Genomic DNA, 19778 nt, shown 5'->3' with positions numbered 1-19778 from the left:
GGGGTGGGGGAGGGGGGCTATATGGGGCTTTTATGTGTTATAATAAAATGCTCTGCTAGACTGCCGGGCTCCATGTGCAGCGAAACCGGAAGTGATCACTCGTGGGGGAGTTATCAATCTGGTCCCGGCAGTCAGGAACAGTATTGCAGGATGCCTCAACATCGAGGCATTGCTGCAATACTGTTAGAGCGGCTGGAAGCAATCTCTATAGCTTCCAGCGCTCAGTTTAGCCGACGACGTATGGGGTACGTCCTCGGTCGTTAACTGCATTTTTTTTGCAGGACGTACACCATACGTTGTCGGTCATTAAGAGGTTAAACTGTTAATTCTATTTAGTACTATACTGTAATGTAGGTATCTCTCTATCAAGCACTTATAAGCCAATTAGCCTTAAAAGGAAGCACACAATTTATATTGCTATAATAGTTAAGATTTCAGTTTTAAACAGCTTTCACCTCATATTTTTTTCAGACAAAGACTCACATTTGTAAATGCAGCTCTTTCAATAGGTTTACAGAAAAATTGTGACTAAAGTTCCACTTTCAATCTATTTCCATTCTCTCATTCAATATTTCCCTAACCATGTTCCAGAGTTTGCAATGCTATATTCCCTACCCAGTTCAACCATCTACTGTAGGATTTCATTTTTAGCTCTTTCAATGATGACAATTCGATGGTGGAAATGCTTACGGTGGCAGGTTGGGTGATCCTAGTGAACCTTGAACAGGATCTACAGTTTTCAGCTATGGAAAATGAAATATATAAGCAAAAATTCCATGACTGAAATAATGACTGCATGTTGTTTTATTGGCATAAGCATTATAGGCCTCTAGTTATCAACGTGTCTACTTTACCTGCCTTCGCCAGCCCAATACGCCCGCCTAAGCTCACCTACCATCGCCGCCGCGGACCTGAAAAATTTCGCCAAAATTATTAATAAATCTGTCAAAAAGCCGCACACCAAGTATGGGGCGATGAGCAGTGGACTGTTATAGTTATCACTCATCTGATATCGCTGCTCTTCGGCTTTTTGACAGCTTTATTGACAAGCTGTCACTAAGCACCCACACTAACTACACTGTTCTACCCCCTATACCGGCGCCCCCGGAGCCCCCGCAACTAAATAAAGTTAGTAACCCCTAAACCGCCGCTCCCGGACACCGCCGCCACCTACATTATACCTAGTAACCCCTATCCTGCCCCCCCTATACCGCCGCCACCTATAATAAAGTTATTAACCCCTATCCTGCGGATCCCGGACCTCGCCGCAACTAAATAGATTAGCCCCTAAACCGCCGCTCCCGGCCCCCGCCGCAACCTATATTAAACTTATTAACCCCTAATCTGCCCCCCTACACCTTTGCCACCTAAAATAAATTTATTAACCCCTATCCTGCCCCCCCTATACCGCGGCAACCTATAATAAATTTATTAACCCCTATCCTGCCCTCCCTACACCGCCGCCACTATAATAAAATTATTAACCCCTAAACCTAAGTCTAACACTAACCCTAACACCCCCCTAACTTAAATATTAATTAAATAAATCTAAATAATATTTCTCTTATTAACTAAATTAATCCTATTTAAAACTAAATACCTTTAAAATAAACCCTAATATAGCTACAATATAAATAATAATTATATTGTAGCTATCTTAGGATTTATTTTTATTTTACAGGCAACTTTCAATTTATTTTAACTAGGTACAGTAGCTATTAAATAGCTATTAACTATTTAATAGCTATCTAGTTAAAATATAGAGAAATTTACCTGTAAAATAAAAACTAACCTAAGTTACAATTACACCTAACACTACACTATACTTAAATAAATTATTCCTATTTAAAACTAAATACTTACCTGTAAAATAAACCCTAAGATAGCTACAATGTAATTAAAATTACATTGTAGCTATTTTAGGATTTATATTTATTTTACAGGTAACTTTGTATTTATTTTAGCTAGTCAGAATAGTTATTAAATAGTTATTAACTATTTAATAACTACCTAGCTAAAAAAAATACAAAATTTCCTGTAAAATAAATCCTAACCTAAGTTACAATTAAACCTAACACTACACTATCATTAAATTAATTAAATAAATTAGCTACAAATAACTACAATTAAATAAACTAACTAAAGTACAAAAAATAAAAAAAGCTAAGTTACAAAAAATAAAAAAAATAATTTACAAACATTTCAAAAATATTACAACAATTTTAAGCTACTTACACCTAATCTAAGCCCCCTAATAAAATCACAAAGCCCCCCAAAATAAAAAAATGCCCTACCCTATTCTACATTAAAAAGTTACCAGCTCTATTACCTTACCAGCCCTTAAAAGGGCCTTTTGCGGGGCATGCCCCAAAGAAAACAACTCTTTTGCCTGTAAAATAAAAATACAACCCCCCCAACATTAAAACCCACCACCCACATACTCCTAATCTAACACAAACCCCCCTTAAATAAACCTAACACTACCCCCCTGAAGATCATCCTACCTTTAGCCATCTTCAGCCAGCCGACTCACCGATGAAACTGAAGAAGAGATCCGGAGCGGCAGAAGTCAGTCATCATCCAAGTGGCGCTGAAGAAGTCTTCTATCCGATTGAAGTCATCATCCAAGGGGCACTGAAGAGGTCTTCCATCCGATTGAAGTCTTCATCCAAGCGGCGTCTTCAATCTTCATCCATCTGAAGCAGAGCGGAGCCATCTTCAGATGATCCGACGCGGAGCCATCCTCTTCTTCCCGACGACTAACGACGAATGATGGTACCTGTATCACTACGTCATCCAAGATGGCGTCCCTTCAATTCCGATTGGCTGATAGGATTCTATCAGCCAATCGGAATTAAGGTAGGAAAAATCTGATTGGCTGATTGAATCAGCCAATCAGATTGAAGTTCAATCCGATTGGCTGATCCAATCAGCCAATCAGATTGAGCTCGCATTCTATTGGCTGATCCTATCAGCCAATCGGAATTGAAGGGACGCCATCTTGGATGATGTCACTTAAAGGTAACGTCATTCGTCGTTAGTCGTCGGGAAGAAGAGGATGGCTCCGCGTCGGCTCATCTGAAGATGGCTCCGCTCCGCTCCGGATGGATGAAGATTGAAGACGACGCTTGGATGAAGACTTCAATCGAATGGAAGACTTCTTCAGCGCCCCTTGGATGATGACTTCAGTCGGATGGAAGACTTCTTCAGTGCCCCTTGGATGATGACTTCTGCCACTCCGGATCACTTCTTCAGTTCCATCGGTGGGTCGGCTGGCTGAAGACGGCTAAAGGTAGGATGATCTTCAGGGAGGTAGTGTTAGGTTTATTTAAGGGGGGTTTGGGTTAGATTAGGGGTATGTGGGTGGTGGGTTTTAATGTTGGGGGGGTTGTATTTTTATTTTACAGGCAAAAGAGCTGTTTTCTTTGGGGCATGCCCTGCAAAAGGCCCTTTTAAGGGCTGGTAAGGTAATAGAGCTGGTAACTTTTAAATGTAAAATAGGGTAGGGTATTTTTTTATTTTGGGGGGCTTTGTTATTTTATTAGGGGGCTTAGATTAGGTGTAAGTAGCTTAAAATTGTTGTAATATTTTTGAAATGTTTGTAAATAAAAAAAATTATTTTTTGTAACTTAGCTTTTTTTATTTTTTGTACTTTAGTTAGTTTATTTAATTGTATTTAATTGTAGTTATTTGTAGCTAGATTTAGAGTTTGGCTTTAGCCATCAAAACCAGCGTTAGGGGCTCCTAATGCTGGTTTTGGGCTACCGCTGGTATTTAGAGTCAGTCAGGAAAGGGTCTAAAGCTCACTTTGCAGCCGCGACTTTTCCATACCGCAGATCCCCCTACGTCAATTGCGTAGCCTATATTTTCAGTGGGATCTTTCTAACGCCGGTATTTAGAGTCTTAAATGAAGTGAGCGTTAGAAATCTAACGACAAAACTCCAGCCGCAGCAAAAAGCCAGGAGTTAAGAGCTTTCTGGGTTAACGCCGGTTCATAAAGCTCTTAACTACTGTGCTCTAAAGTACACTAACACCCATAAACTACCTATGTACCCCTAAACCGAGGCCCCCCACACCACCACCATGCTAATAAAAAATTTTAACCCCTAATCTGCCGACCGCACACCGCCGCAACCTACGTTATCCCTATGTACCCCTAATCTGCTGCTCCTAACACCGCCGACCCCTATATTATATTTATTAACCCCTAATCTGCCCCCCCCCCCAATGTCGCCGCTACCTACCTACAATTATTAACCCCTAATCTGCCGACCGGACCTCACCGCTACTCTATTATATTTATTAACCCCTAAAGCTAAGTCTAACCCTAACCCTAACACCCCCCTAAGTTAAATATAATTTAAATCTAACTAAATAAAATACATCTTATTAAATAAATTATTCCTATTTAAAGCTAAATACTTACCTGTAAAATAAACCCTAATATAGCTACAATATAAATTATAATTATATTGTAGCTATTTTAGGATTTATATTTATTTTACAGGCAACTTTGTATTTATTTTAACCAGGTACAATAGCTATTAAATAGTTAATACCCATGTAATTGTAACTTAGGTTAGTTTTTATTTTACAGGTAATTTTCTCTTTATTTTAACTAGGTAGCTATTAAATAGTTAATAACTATTTAATAGCTATTGTACCTAGTTAAAATAAATTGAAATTTGCCTGTAAAATAAAAATGAATCCTAAGATAGCTACAATATAATTATTATTTATATTGTAGCTATATTAGGGTTTATTTTAAAGGTAAGTATTTAGTTTTAAATAGGATTAATTAATTTAATAAGAGTTACATTTATTTAGATGTATTTAATTAATATTTAAGTTAGGGGGGTGTTAGGGTTAGGGTTAGACTTAGGTTTAGGGGTTAATAATTTTATTTTAGTGGCGGCGGTGTAGGGGGGCAGGATAAGGGTTAATAAATTAATTATAGGTGGCGACGGTGTAGGGGGGGCAAATTAGGGGTTAATAAGTTTAACATAGGTTGTGGCGGGGTCCGGGAGCGGCAGTTTAGGGGTTAAACTATTTATTTAGTTGGGGCGGGGTCCGGGATCAGCAGGATAGGGGTTAATAACTTTATTATAGGTGGTGACGGTGTAGGGGGGGCAGGATAGGGGTTAATAGGTCTTATGTAGGTGGCGGCAAAAGTAGTCAGATTGTGCCGAACTTGTGTGCGGAACATCTGGAGTGACGTAAAAATCGATCTGTGTTGGACTGGGTCCGGCGGATCGAAGCTTACGTCACTAAATTCTACTTTTGCCGGTGTCTAGGGCTTGATAACTAAGGCGAATCAGCCTCACCACAAATACGCTGTGGAATTCCAGCGTATTTGAGGTTGACGCCTTGATAACTAGGGGCCATAGAGTTTTCAACAAGTAATTTTGTAATCTTTTTATAATTATTTAAGCATTACTACTTATTATTTAAAACAATTATTTGCTTGTTTGACACTTATGGAGATGGGCTATGATTTTCTTATATTATAATTTGCTAAATGATAAAGATGAATGCAATATATTTATGATAGAAAGGTGTCTACTATACAAATGTATAGGGAAAACAGAGCAACTGTTTCAGTTTCTGATCTAAATAGATAACGTTGACAAGAAAGGACATTGTTATGCTGTTTTCAGTATGATGTATGATGTTGTGTTACTCCTGCATCTGTGAGGACACAAATAAGTGGAAAAGCAGTTAATACAGTGCCAGGGAAATAATAGGTTGCAAAATCTTCCAATGAATGCTCTTGCCCTCAACATGCCTGAGTAAGACTGTGGCTGCCTTATGAATGTCATTAATAATTTAAAAAAAGATTAAGAATAAATACATTTTAAAACAGATATACAGAGCTAGAAAACACTCTAGGAGGCCCATTTATCAAGCTCCGAATAGAGCTTGAAGGGCCGTGTTTCTGGCGAGTCTTCAGACTCGCCAGAAACACCAGTTATGAAGCAGCGGTCTAAAACCTGCTGCTTCATAACCCTGTCCGCCTGCTCTGATGAGGTGGACAGGAATCGCCGGAATTCAACCCGATCAAATACGATTGGGTTGATTGACACCTCCCTGCTGGCGGCCGATTGGCCGCGAGTCTGCAGGGGGCGGTGTTGCACCAGCAGCTCACAAGAGCTGCTGGTGCAATGCTGAATACAGAGAGTATATTGCTCTCCGCATTCAGCGAGGTCTTGCAGACCTGATCTGCACTGTCGGATAAGGTCGGCAAGACCTTTAATAAATTGGCCTCCAGGATTTAAAGTAAATAGGACCATTTAAATAGAAAATAAATATAAAACTGCTGACTAATAATGCAACCCCAATGTAAATATCAAGAGATGTCCTACTTCTCCTAGATTTCCTTCTGGTTACAGGGTGCATGTTGGCATATAGGGTAGTGTGTCCATCACAGAAAAACTATTGAAGCTAGACATTGCAGATAGTGTCAAAACATTAGGTTTACCAGGTTCTTGAGGTGACACAGTCTTAGGAGGAAAGCTGAAGAGGTAAAACGAATAGTTCATAAAAGGTAGTAAAAGGATTTTGCTTCCATGCAATGTCTTGGGGGTAAAGTATAGAGTTTCTATTAATGAAAAATCATCTGGGAGTGTTGTGGTGGTTGTCACATGGTGGTGTGGCGGTGGGATCATCTGGGAGTGTTGTGGTGGTGGTCAAGAGGTGGTGTGGCGGTGGGATCATCTGGGAGTGTTGTGGCGGTGGTCAAGCGGTGGTGTGGCGGTGGGATCATCTGGGAGTGTTGTGGCGGTGGTCAAGCGGTGGTTTGGTGGTGGGACAGCTCAAAGTTGTGAGCAATAAAGTGAATATTGTAAAAAAAACTTAAAAGTGCCTTACTGATTTTTTTATTTTTTTTTTAAGTTCTGTGACGCTTAACATGCGCCTAGATAACGAGTCTTGTGTTAGCCTTAAAAAGCAGCGTTGAGGGGTCCCAACGCTGCTTTTTAACACCCGCTGGTATTACGAGTCAGGCAGGTACAGGTGTACCGCTCACTTTTTTTCCGCGATTTTCGCATACCGCAAATCCCCTTACGTCAATTGCGTATCCTATCTTTTTAATGGGATTTTCCTAACGCCGGTATTACGATTGCTGGGAAAAGTGAGAGGTAGACCCTCTCCTGTCCATACTCCTACCGCATTTAAAAGTCAGTAGTTAAGAGTTTTATGGGCTAACGCCGTAACATAAAGCTCTTAACTAAAGTGCTACAAAGTACACTAACACCCATAAACTACCTATTAACCCCTAAACCGAGCCCCCCCCCCCCCACATCACAAACACATAAATACATGTTTTAATCCCTAATCTGCCGACCGGACATTGCCACCACTGTAATAAATATATTAACCCCTAATACGCCACACTCCTGCCTCGAAAACACTAGTTAAATTTTATTAACCCCTAATCTGCCATCCCTAACATCGCCGACACCTATCTACATTTATTAACCCCTACGCTGCCGACCCCAACGTCGCCGCTACTATATTAAATGTATTAACCCCTAAACCTAACTCGAACCCTAAGTCTAACCCCCCTAACTTAAATATAATTTAAATAAAATGAAATAAAATTACTACAATTAAATAAATTAATCCTATTTAAAACTAAATACTTACTGATAAAATAAACCTTAAGATATCTACAATATAACGAATAGTTACATTGTAGCTAGCTTAGGATTTATATTTATTTTACAGGCAACTTTGTATTTATTTTAACTAGGTAGAATAGTTATTAAATAGTTATTAACTATTTAATAGCTACCTAGTTAAAATAAGTACAAATTTACCTGTAAAATAAATCCTAACCTAAATTACAATTACACCTAACACTACACTATCATTAAATTAATTACACAAATTAACTACAATTAACTACAATTAAATTAAATAAACTAAAGTACACAAAAAACACTTACAGAAAATAAAAAAATAATTAATTTTTTTAAGCTAATTACACCTACTCTAATCCCCCTAATAAAATAAAAAAGCCCCCCAAAATAATAAAATTCCCTACCCTATACTAAATTACAAATAGCCCTTAAAAGGGCCTTTTGCGGGGCATTGCCCCAAAGTAATCAGCTCTTTTACCTGTAAAAAAAAAATACAATACCCACCCAACATTAAAACCCACCACCCACACACCCAACCCCCCCTTAAAAAAACCTAACACTACCCCCTTGAAGATCACCCTACCTTGAGACGTCTTCACCCAGTTGGGCACAAGCGGACCTCCAGAGAAGCAGAAGTCTTCATCCGATCCGGCCAGAAGAGGACATCCAGACCGGCAGAAGTCTTCATTCAGGGGGGCGGAGCGGGTCCATCCGGAGCGGGTCCATCTTGAAGACATCCGACGCGGAGCATCCTCTTCCATCCAACGGTGACTGAAGAGTGAAGGTTCCTTTAAGTGACGTCATCCAAGATGGCGTCCCTTCAATTCCGATTGGCTGATAGAATCCAATCAGCCAATCGGAATTAAGTGTCAGGGTTTTTTGCTGTTGTGTTTGCCATGTGCTGCTGGCAGCCATTTTACTCACCTCTCTTCCTGACTTGGTGCATTGTGGGGGATGCTGCTCACTTCTTGCACTTCCTTTTATGGCCAGACTGTTGTGCATCATCCATCTGAGACAGGATGCAGTCTCAGAATTGTGATGTCATCATTTATTATTTAAAGGGCCTCTGTTCAGTATGCTTTGCCTTTGCGTTGTCTGAGACCTGTTTGTGAGAGTTCCTGTGTATTACCTGGCTGCCTGACGTCCTTCTTGGTTCCTGATCCCTGGCTTGTTCCTGACTCTGCTGTTCTCCTTGTTCCTGATTCCGGCTTGTCTGACTATTCGCTTTGGCTCCTGACTCGGCTCGTCTGACTACCAGCTCTGGTTTTGACTCCTGGCTTGTTATTTGACTTGGGGACATTTTATAATTTTTTGCTATTAATAAAGGTGTGATTATTTTTGCATTTCTCGTCTCACTCTGATTCCTGGCACCCTGACATTAAGGTAGGAAAAATCCTATTGGCTGATGCAATCAGCCAATAGAATTGAGCTTGCATTCTATTGGCTGATTGGAACAGCGAATAGAATGCAAGCTCAATCCTATTGGCTGATTGGATAAGCCAATAGGATTGAACTTCAATTCTATTGGCTGATTGCATCAGCCAATAGGATTTTTCCTACCTTAATTCCGATTGGCTGATCGGATTCTATCAGCCAATCGGAATTGAAGGGAAGCCATCTTGGATGACGTAATTTAAAGGAACCTTCATTCTTCAGTTGCCGTCGGATGGAAGAGGATGCTCCGCGTCTGATGTGTTTAAGATGGACCCGCTCCTCTCCGGATGGAAGAAGATAGAAGATGCCACCCGGATGAAGACTTCTGCCGGTCTGGATGTCCTCTTCTGGCCGGATCGGATGAAGACTTCTGCCCCTCTGGAGGTCCACTTGTGCCCGGGTGGGTGAAGACGTCTCAAGATAGGGTGATCTTCAAGGGGGTAGTGTTAGGTTTTATTAAGGGGGATTGGGTGGGGTTTAGAGTAGGGTTGGGTGTGTGGGTGGTGGGTTTTAATGTTGGGGGTATTGTATTTTTTTTTTTACAGGTAAAAGAGCTGATTACTTTGGGGTAATGCCCCGCAAAAGGCCCTTTTAAGGGCTATTTGTAATTTAGTATATTTCGTAACTTAGTTTATTTAATTTAATTATAATTAATTGTAGCTAGTTTAGGTAATTAATTTAATTATAGTGTAGTGTTAGGTGTAATTGTAACTTAGGTTAGGGTTTATTTTACAGATATTTGTACTTATTTTAACTAGACAGTTATTAAATAGTTATAAATAACTATTTAATAACTATTCTACCTAGTTAAAATAAATACAAAGTTGCCTGTAAAATAAAAATAAACCCTAAGAAGGCTACAATGTAACTATTAGTGATAGAATCGGAATTAAGGTAGGAAAAATCCTATTGGCTGATGCAATCAGCCAATAGAATTGAAGTTCAATCCTATTGGCTGATCCAATCAGCCAATAGGATTGAGCTCGCGTTCTATTGGCTGTTCCAATCAGCCAATAGAATGCAAGCTCAATTCTATTGGCTGATTGCATCAGCCAATAGGATTTTTCCTACCTTAATTCCGATTGGCTGATAGGATTCTATCAGCCAATCGGAATTGAAGGGACGCCATCTTGGATGACGTCACTTAAAGGAACCTTCATTCTTCATTTGCCGTTGGATGGAAGAGGATGCTCCGCGTCGGATGTCTTCAAGATGGACCCGCTCTGCTCCGGATGGAAGAAGATAGAAGATGCTGCCTGGATGAAGACTTCTGCCCCTCTGGAGGTCCACTTGTGCCTGGCTGGGTGAAGACGTCTCAAGGTAGGGTGATCTTCAAGGGGGTAGTGTTAGGTTTTATTAAGGGGGGATTGGGTGGGTTTTAGAAAATTTAGAGTAGGGTTGGCTGTGTGGGTGGTGTGTTTTAATGTTGGGGGGCATTGTATTTATTTTACAGGTAAAAGAGCTGATTACTTTGGAGCAATGCCCTGCAAAAAGCCCTTTTAAGGGCTATTTGTAATTTAGTATAGGGTAGGGAATTTTTTTTATTTTGGGGGGCTTTTTTATTTTATTTGGGGGATTAGATTAGGTGTAATTAGTTTAAAAATGTGTAATTTCTTTTTTATTTTCTGTTATTTAGTGGGGGGGGTTTCCGTAATTTAGTTTATTTAATTTAATTGTAATTAATTGTAGTTAGTTTAGGTAATTAATTTAATTATAGTATAGTGTTAGGTGTAATTGTAACTTAGGTTAGGGTTTATTTTACAGATTTGCACTTATTTTAGCTAGGTAGTTATTAAATAGTTAATAACCATTTAATAACTATTCTACCTAGTTAAAATAAATACAAACTTGCCTGTGAAATAAAAATAAAACCTAAGCTAGCTACAATGTAACTATTAGATATATTGTAGTTAGCTTAGGGTTTATTTTACATTTAAGTATTTAGTTTTAAATTTGAATAATTTAGTTAATTATAGTAAATTTATTTAGATCTATTTAAATTATATTTAAGTTAGGGGGGTGTTAGGGTTAGGGTTAGACTTAGGTTTAGGGGTTAATACATTTATTATAGTGGCGGCGACTTTGGCGGCAGCAGATTGGGGGTTAATAAATTTAATATAGTTGAGGCGACGTTGGGGGGGCAGATTAGGGGTTAATAAATATAATGTGGGGGTTCATAAGTATAATATAGGTGGCGGCAATGTCCGGAGAGGCAGATTAGGGGTTAATAATATAATGTAGGTGGCGACGATGTCAGGGGCGGCAGATTAGGGGTTAATAAGTGTAAGATTAGGGGTGTTTAGACTCGGGGTTCATGTTGGGGTGTTAAGTGTAGACATAAAAAGTATTCTCCCATAGGAAGCAATGGGGCTGCGTTAGGAGCTGAACTCTGCTTTTTTGCAGGTGTTAGGGGTTTTTTTCAGCCAGCTCAGCCCCATTGTTTCCTATGGGGAAATTGTGCATGAGCACGTTCAGCCAGCTCACCGCTGACTTAAGCAACGCTGGTATTGAGGTGAGATGTGGAGCTAAATTTTGCTCAACGCTCACTTTTCTGAGGCTAACTCGGGCTTGCAGAAAACTCGTAATACCAGCGTTGTCTTAAGTGAGCGGTGAGAAAAAAAGGCTTGTTAGCACCGCACACCATTACCGACAAAAACTCGTAATCTAGCCGATAAGAATAATAGATAAGAACCAAAAAGGCCCATCAAGTCTACCCATATTACATGTTACTTTTTCCTTAGATAGCCTTATGCATGTCCCAGGCATTTTTTAATTCCTTTACAGTCTTTGTGTTTACCACCTCAAATGGAAGTTTATTCCATGAATCCACCACCCTTTCTGTAAAAAAATGCTTCCTCAAATTTCTCCTGAATCTGCTACCCTCTAACTTTAGATTGTGACCCCCTTGTTTTGGCATTTATTTTTTTTTGTGAAAAATGCTTTTCAGTGGAGGGCAATAGATATATAGCGATAAATATAAATATATATATATATATAGTTTTAGCGCAGTTGTCCAAGCATGCAAGCGAAAGAAGGAAAACATAATTTATGTAAGAACTTACCTGATAAGTTAATTTCTTTCATATTAGCAAGAGTCCATGAGCTAGTGACGTATGGGATATACATTCCTACCAGGAGGGGCAAAGTTTCCCAAACCTCAAAATGCCTACAAATACACCCCTCACCACACCCACAAATCAGTTTAACGAATAGCCAAGAAGTGGGGTGATAAGAAAAAAGTGCGAAAGCATAAAAAACAAGGAATTGGAATGATTGTGCTTTATACAAAAAAATCATAACCACCACAAAAAAGGGTGGGCCTCATGGACTCTTGCTAATATGAAAGAAATGAATTTATCAGGTAAGTTCTTACATAAATTATGTTTTCTTTCATGTAATTAGCAAGAGTCCATGAGCTAGTGACGTATGGGATAATGACTACCCAAGATGTGGATCTTCCACGCAAGAGTCACTAGAGAGGGAGGGATAAAATAAAGACAGCCAATTCTGCTGAATAATAATCCACACCCAAAATAAAGTTTAAATCTTATAATGAAGAAAACTGAAATTATAAGCAGAAGAATCAAACTGAAACAGCTGCCTGAAGTATTTTTCTACCAAAAACTGCTTCAGAAGAAGAATACACATCAAAATGGTAGAATTTAGTAAAAGTATGCAAAGAAGACCAAGTTGCTGCTTTGCAAATCTGATCAATCGAAGTTTCATTCCTAAACGCCCAGGAAGTAGAAACTGACCTAGTAGAATGAGCTGTAATCCTTTGAGGCGGAGATTTACCCGACTCGACATAAGCATGATGAATTAAAGATTTCAACCAAGATGCCAAAGAAATGGCAGAGGCCTTCTGACCTTTCCTAGAACCGGAAAAGATAACAAATAGACTAGAAGTATTTCGGAAATTCTTAGTAGCTTCAACATAATATTTCAAAGCTCTAACTACATCCAAAGAATGCAATGATCTCTCCTTAGAATTCTTAGGATTAGGACATAATGAAGGAACCACAATTTCTCTACTAATGTTGTTAGAATTCACAACCTTAGGTAAAAATTTAAAAGAAGTTCGCAACACCGCCTTATCCTGATGGAAAATCAGAAAAGGAGATTCACAAGAAAGAGCAGATAATTCAGAAACTCTTCTAGCAGAAGAGATGGCCAAAAGAAAACAAAACTTTCCAAGAAAGTAATTTAATGTCCAGTGAATGCATAGGTTCAAACGGAAGAGCTTGAAGAGCCCCCAGAACCAAATTCAAACTCCAAGGAGGAGAAATTGACTTAATAACAGGTTTTATACGAACCAAAGCTTGTACAAAACAATGAATATCAGGAAGAATAGCAATCCTTCTGTGAAAAAGAACAGAAAGAGCAGAGATTTGTCCTTTCAAGGAACTTGCAGACAAACCTTTATCCAAACCATCCTGAAGAAACTGAAAAATTCTTGGAATTCTAAAAGAATGCCAGGAAAAATGATGAGAAAGACACCAAGAAATGTAAGTCTTCCAGACTCGATAATATATCTTCCTAGATACAGATCTACGAGCCTGTAACATAGTATTAATCACAGAGTCAGAGAAACCTCTTTGACTAAGAATCAAGCGTTCAATCTCCATACCTTTAAATTTAAGGATTTGAGATCCTGATGGTAAAAAAGGACCTTGTGACAGAAGGTCTGGTCTTAATGGAAGAGTCCACGGTTGGCAAGAAGCCATGCGGACAAGATCCGTATACCAAAACCTGTGAGACCATGCTGGAGCCACCAGCAGAAAAAACGAGCATTCCTTCAGAATCTTGGAGATTACTCTTGGAAGAAGAACTAGAGGCGGAAAAATATAGGCAGGATGATACTTCCAAGGAAGTGACAATGCATCCACTGCTTCCGCCTGAGGATCCCTGGATCTGGACAGATACCTGGGAAGTTTCTTGTTTAGATGAGAAGCCATCAGATCTATTTCTGGAAGTCCCCACATTTGAACAATCTGAAGAAACACCTCTGGGTGAAGAGACCACTCGCCCGGATGTAACGTTTGGCGAATGAGATAATCCGCTTTCCAATTGTCAATACCTGGGATATGAACCGCAGAAATTAGACAGGAGCTGGATTCCCCCCATACCAGTATTCGAGATACTTCTTTCATAGCCAGAGGACTGTGAGTCCCTCCTTGATGATTGATATATGCCACAGTTGTGACATTGTCTGTCTGAAAACAAATGAACGATTCTCTCTTTGGAAGAGGCCATGACTGAAGAGCTTCTGAAAATTGCACGGAGTTCCAAAATATTGATTGGTAATCTCACCTCCTGAGATTTCCCAAACCCCTTGTGCTGTCAGAAACCCCCATACAGCTCCCCAACCTGTCAGACTTGCATCTGTTGAGATCACAGTCCAGGTTGGAAGAAAAAAAGAAGCCCCCTGAACTAAACGATGGTGGTCTGTACCACATCAGAGGGTGTCGAACAATCAGTTTTAAAGATATTAAATGAGATATCTTTGTATAATCCCGGCACCACTGGTTCAGCATACAGAGCTGAAGAGGTCGCATGTGAAAATGAGCAAAGGGGAACACGTCCAATGCAGCAGTCATAAGAACCTAGAATTTCCATGCATAAGGCTACCGAAGGGAATGATTGAGACTGAAGGTTTCGATAAGCTGAAACCAATTTCAGACGTCTCCTGTCCAACAGAGACAGAGTCATGGACACTGAATCTATCCGGAAATCTAAAAAAGGTTACTCTTGTCTGAGGAATCAACAAACTTTTTGGTTAATTGATCCTCCAACCATGTTCTTGAAGAAACAACACTCATAAAAAGCTGGAAAGGATCTTTCCATTGAAAATGAGCAAAGGGAATTGAATCCAATGCTGTTAAAACTTCTATGCATATATAGCAACTGAAGGAAATAATAGAGACTAAAGGTACCGACAGACGGAAGCCAATACAAATTGTCCCTTGTCTGATAGAGACAAAGATAGTGACATAAACCATCTGGAAACCTAAAAAAAGGTGACCCTTGCGTGAGGAATCAAGAGCTTTTGAAAAAAGATCCTCTAACTATGTCCTGAAGAGCAAGTGAAACATATGAGAATCCACATCCTCAGGAAATAATCTGAATGAAAACAGAAAAATGAAGAATACGCATTTATTGTATCTAAAGAAAACATATAATGCTATCAATGACCACAAAAAGGCAAAATAGTTTGAATAAAACTCCAAAACCCAGTTCCTAGAAAAGGAACTGGAATAAAAACCCCAGAAGATTCCAGGTCTGAGCAGCGCTTGAACCCCATGGGTACCCAGCCATGCCTCAACAGTATCCAAAATATATAGGACAGAAACACACTGAAAGAAAGTGTTAGCCTTACTGGAATAAAATCAAAGAAATTTGGACAAAATAGAACCAAATAAATTTCAAAGAAGTCTTAACCTGCCCCTTACCAGCCAAGCTGGAATACGGCATGTGCATCGCAACATTAGGGAGCTAATTTCAAACCCCAATTAAAAACATGTTACTTGGGAAAGAACTCAGGATTCGTTCCTTAATAAGAACAACCAAACTAGTATAAGCTTAAAGTTTTAGTCTTAGAGCAAAAGAAATATGGATTTTCTTTTTTTTTTTTTTTTTTTTTTTTTTAAAATCACAGAATTCTTCTAGTTAAAATAGCTAAAGACATAGATTAACCCTCATTTGCGAATATATTCAATAAAATGAAGACACAAATGAAATCATTAGCATGATAGTCCAGTTTAAAGGACCAGTCAAAACAGAGGACTTGCAAAATGCAAAACAACAAGACAAATGCAACGGCACCTAGTCTAGTAAATGTTGTCCCTTAACAATGCTAAAATAAATCATGATCTGATACTTGATTTTAAAGTAAACAGAAAAAATGAAGCAATTGCAATATCACAGGACCAAGAAAAGTACCTGAAACTAAATAATTTTCCAAAAATAAGATACAACTATATAAAGGAAAATAAATACTATTTTGCTATAAAAACAATAGCATAATTAGTAGGAGTAGAGATAGCTCCAATAAATTGGAGAACCCTCCAAATTGAATTTAACTGCTGACAAAGAATATAGTTTAAAAATAAAAGAAAATTCTCAGCCTATTCCATTCCCTAGTATGGGGAATTGGAAAGAAAACCTCTGAAATCACAGAAAAAATAAAAAGGCAGAAATAGTGTCAGCTAGTCTTAAAGAACTAGTTACCTTAATATCCAAAATAATCAACACATCTTCAACAAAGAACAAATGTACTTTAATAATAAAAAAATTATATAAAAAAGTAGATTTGTTAGTGTCAATATCTGATGAAGAGAATTTCTGAAAGAGAAAAAAACATCATCAGAGAAGGATAAATCAGTATGTTGTTGGTCATTTGAAACTTCAATAATTAAAAAAGAAGTGAAAAAGACCTAAAAATCGTATTAGAAGGCACAAAGTCAGACATAGCCTTAATCAGAAAAAATATTTCTTATAAATCTTCTAAACATTTCTTGCACTTAAGAATGGAAATGTATAAAGCATAAATACTAATGGAATCTGCATGTAAAAGTATATCATAATAACTTATTACAAACCATAGCTAAAGATAAACATTTATAACATTTAAAATAAATGAACTTAGCTTTGGTAGAACTGAAACTCAGTTAAGCATTTTTCCAGAAGTAGCTTCTGACTCAGGGACAAACGGAGACATCTTGCAATATGTAATAGAAAAAACAACATATAAAACAAAATTGATCAAATTCCTTAAATGACAGTTTCTGGAATGGGAAAAAATGCCAGTGAACAAGCTTCTAGCAACCAGAAGCAATAAATAATGAGACTTAAATAATGTGGAGACAATAGTGACGCCCATATTTTTTAGCGCCAAAAAAGACGCCCACATTATTTGGCGCCTAAATGCTTTTGGCGCCAAAAATGACGCCACATCCGGAACGCCGACACTTTTGGCGCAAAAAAAACGTCAAAAAAATTACGCAACTTCCGGCGACACGTATGACGCCGGAAACAGAAAAAAAAATTGACATTCACTGCACGCTGAGAGGAAAACCGGGCTCCAACCTGCTGCAGAGCGCATATCAACGTAGAATCTAGCACAAACTTACTTCACCACCTCCATAGGAGGTAAAGTTTGTAAAACTGATTTGTGGGTGTGGTGAGGGGTGTATTTGTAGGCATTTTGAGGTTTGGGAAACTTTGCCCCTCCTGGTAGGAATGTATATCCCATACGTCACTAGCTCATGGACTCTTGCTAATTACATGAAAGAAAAGGCTTTTATAGCACGCCCCATAGATGGCTATGGGAAAAGGAAATGAGCGAAGTCACATCAACTGACCTCCAGATGTTCGCCAATAAAAAAAAATCAACTTTCAATACTAGCACAAACAGGAGCACTAATTGTTTAACTTGAGAGGAGTTCGTTATTTTTGCACTGCATTTGTAATCTAGTCTTTAGATGGGTGTGCGTTTCTGCACTTATTTTCCTTGCACAGTGCTTCCTGCGGGGGGGGAATCCATTAGAACTAATATGCCATTCAAATCTTCTGGTATGTGCCAAGGACCTCCTCTAGTCACACCCAGGTTATTAATGGCCTGCTTATACCCTCCGTACCCAAGATTACTGCCTATGCACATGCCATCTTTATGTGTGATTAATAGATATCTACATAAAATATATACTTTACTATAAAATGTGTTTCCTTTAATGGGCTCCAAATGACTTGTTATACCTTCTGCAGAGTATTAAAGGAATAGTCTAGTCAAAATTATACTTTCATGATTCAGATAGAGCAGGCAATTGTAAGCAACTTTATAATTTACTCTGATTATCAAATTTTCTTTGTTCCTTTGGTATCTTTATTTGAAAAAGCAAGAATGTAAGCGAAGGAGCCGGCCCATTTTTGGTTCAACACCTGGGTAGAACTTTCTGATTGGTGTCTAAATGTAGCAGTCAGCAAGTGCTGCCCAGGTGCTGAACAAAAAAATGGGCCAGCTCCTAAGCTTACATTCAAATACAGATACCAAGAGAACAAATAAAATTTGATAATAAGAGTAAATTAGAAAGTTGCTTAAAATTGCATGCTCTATCTGAATCATGAGAGTTCATACTATATCTGCATATTAGCTTGTGATAGGTTAGTAAGGGCTCTTTTTTCTGGGGTACAGGGAAATAAGTGAAAAGAAAAACATAAAATAATATGATAATTTGACAAAACAAAGCAGCATTATTCATTGCAAAAATCTCAGATATGAACGTACATTTTTTATGCAGCTTACAATTTGTATTGAATGTCCCTTTAAATGTAAAATACATTTTTCCTTCAAGTTTATTTTTCAATTTGAAATAGCTGGCTTTGCTCATTAAAACCATCAACTGTTATTCTCAAGGAAGTGTCCATGAAAATAGGCTGAACCTGCAGGTAAAGCAGAAATGCTACCACAGTCTAAAAGTTAGGTATTGAAATTCTTATTATGCTTTAGAGTTTCAATGAGCACAACAATATATCTATTTATCCTACCCGCTACTATGAGATTAATTAATGCTAGTGTCTCCTGGTTACATAGCTTTTCTGTAGAAAATATATTTGTTATTAATATTTTTAGCATAGGTAAATTTTTATACAGGCAAAATCAGTTATTTAAAATAACAAAAATAAAGGCAAATTATCTGAACCATTGGAAATACATTAATGGGACATTAAATACTAAATACATGTTATAAGCATAATATTGAGGTTATTCCCTGCCTGTCTCTAGTAATGGGTGCTGTCATGTTAAAGTCTATCTTTCATCACATCACAATGCTGGCTTGTTTGCACATGTGCATTAACTCTCAGATATCTGCAGTGTAACCTAGTTTCCAAAATGACAGCACCCATGATTCCAGGGAGGTGCATGAAATGTATTTAGTGTCCCTTTAAGGGGAGAATATTTTAGAGTACAATGTTGCTTGTTCTGAAAAATTTGCATTTCATGGAAAAAAATTTATTTATATTGAAATTGCTCAGGAATTAAATTATTTAAATGACCAGTAAATACAATAGATTTGCATAATCAACAAATGCATGATAAAAAGAAAATGCAATAGTACTTAGCCTAAACGTCAAATGAGTAGTAGATTTATTTCTATTTCCACTCCCAATCAGAAATGCATATAGGTATACAGGGAGTGCAGAATTATTAGGCAAATGAGTATTTTGACCACATCATCCTCTTTATGCATGTTGTCTTACTCCAAGCTGTATAGGCTCGAAAGCCTACTACCAATTAAGCATATTAGGTGATGTGCATCTCTGTAATGAGAAGGGGTGTGGTCTAATGACATCAACACCCTATATCAGGTGTGCATAATTATTAGGCAACTTCCTTTCCTTTGGCAAAATGGGTCAAAAGAAGGACTTGACAGGCTCAGAAAAGTCAAAAATAGTGAGATATCTTGCAGAGGGATGCAACACTCTTAAAATTGCAAAGCTTCTGAAGCGTGATCATCGAACAATCAAGCGTTTCATTCAAAATAGTCAACAGGGTCGCAAGAAGCGTGTGGACAAACCAAGGCGCAAAATAACTGCCCATGAACTGAGAAAAGTCAAGTGTGCAGCTGCCAAGATGCCACTTGCCACCAGTTTGGCCATATTTCAGAGCTGCAACATCACTGGAGTGCCCAAAAGCACAAGGTGTGC

The sequence above is a fragment of the Bombina bombina genome, chromosome 3 (genome assembly GCF_027579735.1).
Source record: "Bombina bombina isolate aBomBom1 chromosome 3, aBomBom1.pri, whole genome shotgun sequence".
NCBI classification, from domain to species: Eukaryota; Metazoa; Chordata; class Amphibia; order Anura; family Bombinatoridae; genus Bombina; species Bombina bombina.
Note: the sequence above shows the minus strand (reverse complement) of the source record.